The sequence below is a fragment of the Meles meles genome, chromosome 13 (genome assembly GCF_922984935.1).
Source record: "Meles meles chromosome 13, mMelMel3.1 paternal haplotype, whole genome shotgun sequence".
Lineage (NCBI taxonomy): Eukaryota > Metazoa > Chordata > Mammalia > Carnivora > Mustelidae > Meles > Meles meles.
In genome coordinates, this window is record NC_060078.1 from 48,713,585 (window position 1) to 48,717,293 (window position 3,709).

The following is a 3,709-nucleotide window of genomic DNA, read 5'->3' on the forward strand; positions in this document are numbered from 1 at the left end:
CTCCAGCCTGGCCCGGAGCTGCTGCGGTTCCAGCACGGCCGGCCAGCCGCTTGAGATCACGCCAATTAGGGCTGGGCTGGAGGCAGCCTGGAGCTGGCAATTAACCATTTCTGGGCGGGAGGAGAGAGCCGAAGAGCCAGCCCAGGCCCTTCCTTCCTGGTCAGCTCTGAACAAGTCGCACCTTGATCTCAGGGCCACTGGGTCTAGGAGAGCTGGTGTCTAGAGGGGACAGGTCCGTGTCAGTGTGTGTGTGGGAGAAAAAGATGTGTTTTTAAATCACCAGCAGAAGCAGCTTGTGAAATGAGTTCCAAGCTTCTCTTCTTCTGCATATAGATAGAAAGCTTTGCAGTCTGTGTTGAATTTGGACTCGACCAGACATACCTACAGCTCAGGCCCACACCACACACGTACCCTCCTTTATCCCCGACATGGATCCCTGATGTGCGATGTGCGAAATCACTAGGATACTTTGGGAGGAGACTTTCTATGTCAATAATTAACTAGTGACCTTGGGAAAACCCAGAGATATTTGTGAGCGTAGTAACTTTTGCAGAAAACAAATGGAGGGTTTGGCTAGATTGGTGGCTCTCAAAGTATGTCCTGATTGTTGCTCTAAGAAGCTCAGCTTCAAAAAGTCAACAATTGTGGGCTTTTGCTCGTTCGCAATATACTCATTGATGCAAGGAATTGCATGATATCAAGTTTTAGCTTTTCTCCCAGGCATTTTTTCTCAAGTCTTTTACTCCTGTGCTCAGATGGGATAGATAGAAAAACCACCAAATTAGGTAAAAAACTGAAACCAAAACCAAAACCCAAAACCCCAAAACCAATTGTAATGATAAAAAATTCAGGCATAGTCTGTTTTGCTTACTGCTTTGTGAGGACCCTATACTCTCATATAATGAATAGATATTTTTAACTATTCAAATTATTCTAAGTTTCCAATGAAGGAAATAATCAACAAAACTAAATGATAACCTACTGAATGGAAGAAGATATTTGCAAATGCCATCTCTGATAAAGGGTTAGTATTCAAAGTCTATAAAGAACTTATCAAACTCGACACCCCCAAAACAAATAATCCAGTTAAAAAATGAGCAGAAGGCATGAACAGATATTTCTCCAAAGAAGACATCCAGATGGCCAACAAACACAGGAAAATATGCTCAGCATCACTCATCATCAGGGAAAGGCAAATCAAAACTGCAAGGAGATGTCACCTTACACCTGTCAGAATGGCTAAAATCAAAAACACAAGAAACAACAGGTGCTGGTGAGCATGAACTGTTGGTGGGAATACAAAATGGTGCAGCCACTCTGGAAAATAGTATGGGTTTAAAAAAAAAAAAAAGTAATACTAGAACTACCCTGTCACCCAGAAAGCACACTACTGGTTGTTTAGCCCCCAAACACAAAAACACTAATTCAAAGGAATACACATGCCCCTATGTTTATAGAAGCATTATTTACAGTAGTCAACCTATGGACGCAGCTCAAGTGTCCATCAACTGATAAATGGATAAAGAAGATGTGGTACATATACACAGTGGACTATTACTCAGCCATAAAAAAGAATGACATCTTGCCATTTGCAACGATGTGGATAGAGCTAGAGAGTGTTATACTAAGTGAAATAAGTCAGAGAAAGACAAGTACCATGTGATCTTACTTATGTGTGGAATTTAAGAAACAAATGAGCAAAAGGAAAAAAAAATAAAAGAGACACACAAACCAAAAAACAGACTCTTAACCATAGAGAACAAATTGATGGTTACCAAAAGGAGGTGGATGGGGAGGAGGGGAATAGAGGATGGGAATTATAGACTTATTATGATAAAATATAAGTTATTTTGATGTGATTGATTAATTTGATCAAGATTTCATAATATGCATAAAGGCTATATATTTTTTTCATCTCTCCCCTTTGATTGAGTTTAAGAATCTTTGTGTTCATGGGATCTTTAAGGTCAAGTTTAAAACTGTGTGGTTTGACATATTTATTTCTTGGGTCAGCTGACTATGTTTAATAGCAGACTGTGATCATCAGCTCCAAATTTCCATGGGTGCCTTGGCACCCATGTCTCCGTGCATCGCCTCTCCCACCTGGGTTTCTGTGACAGACACTGAGCTGCACAGATGTTGCTGCTGGGGGCCGGGGTCTGTGGCCCTGTGGTTCCATGTCCTGTGGGGACCTGTTCTCTCTGAGCCCCTCGGGAGACTCTGAACAGCCCCGCAGCCTGCCTGGCTTCCTCCTTGCTCACAGCAGCTGGTTTTCTTGGCTCTCTGATACCTGCCTGCTCTGAAGACATAGAGTCCTTCCAGGCCTTGGTAGACAAGATCTGTTTAGCTTTGTCCGGATTATAGCCTCCCCTTCTTAGTGCCTTTGTTTTAAGAATGAGCATGAGGACCAGTTCTGGTCAAACAGTCCGGAAGGGGCATGTGCTGATGCACTTCTGGGAAAGCATCCCTCACTTTTTTTTTTTTAAGATTTTATTTATTTATTTGACGGGCAGAGATCACAAGTAGTCAGAGAGGCAGGCAGAGAGAGGTGGAGGGAAGCAGGCTCCCGGCTGAGCAGATAGCTCTACGCAGGGCTCGATCCCAGGACCCTGAGATCATGACCTGAACTGAAGGCAGAGGCTTAACCCATTGAGCCACCCAGGCGCCCCAACATCCCTCACTTTTAACAAGGGGTCCAAGGAGGGGCCAGGCTCCCCCTCTTTGGGTGCACCTGTTTTGGGATGGGCAGCTCTGTCGTGATGGGAGGGTCAAGGCAAAGGGTGCAATCAGCAGGTGGAGTCTGGCCTGGGATGCAGCAGCCACATGGGGCACCGGCTATCTTTCGGGAGCTGCTAAACTTACCTGTTCCTTATTGCTAAGCCATTTGACTAGGTTTGGGTTATAGCCCAAAGCATCTTGCCTGACATGGTGGGTAATGCCTGAACAGAGTTCTTGCCAAGACCTCTCCTCAGGAGGCTCTTTCCTGCACACTGGGCTCAGGTTGGAGAGACTCAGAACCAGGGAGCTCCACCCCTTCTGAGGGTGCCCCTGTTTCATGGGAGCTGCAGCTAAGATGGACGGAAGTGGGATGTTGGGCCAGTGGGGTTTAGCCTGTGGCAAAAGCACAATGTGGAGGAACCCCAGGGTGTGTGGTCTCGAAGAAACTGCCTGGAGGACTCTGGCACAGTTTCTGGCTGCTTTTACTACCATGAAGCCATTTGTGGAGCCCCATGGAGAAAGGAGAAATCTGGCTGGCAGATAAGGTTCTCAGACATCTGAGAATTCGGAGAAAAGATTTCCAGAAACCAAGGGCCAGAGGCCCTGAAATCAAGCTGACAGAAGGTGGTAGAACGCTCAGACATGTAGTCACCAAGGGGCCCAGAGGGAAAAGAAAGGGGCGTGTTCCTGAGAGATCCAGCCCCGGGAACTCTGCTTCCAACAGGCTGGAGAAAGCGTGGAGGGAAGGACCCAGACTGTGGACGGCTGTGAGGGTCCTGCTTGAAGAGTATGGGAAAGTACCCGGAGCAACAAGAAGGGAGTCTCAGATTCCAGCAGGTTAGGAAGCAGAGCGCTACGGACCCCGCTGCTCTCTTCAATGGCGTGACATGGGTATCACACGGAGAAAGCGGACTTCCCACTCCTGGTGCACTGGAAGGAGTCTCACCTTGCCTTCATGGGTGGGAGTTATGGGGAAAAGCTCATAGCAGGG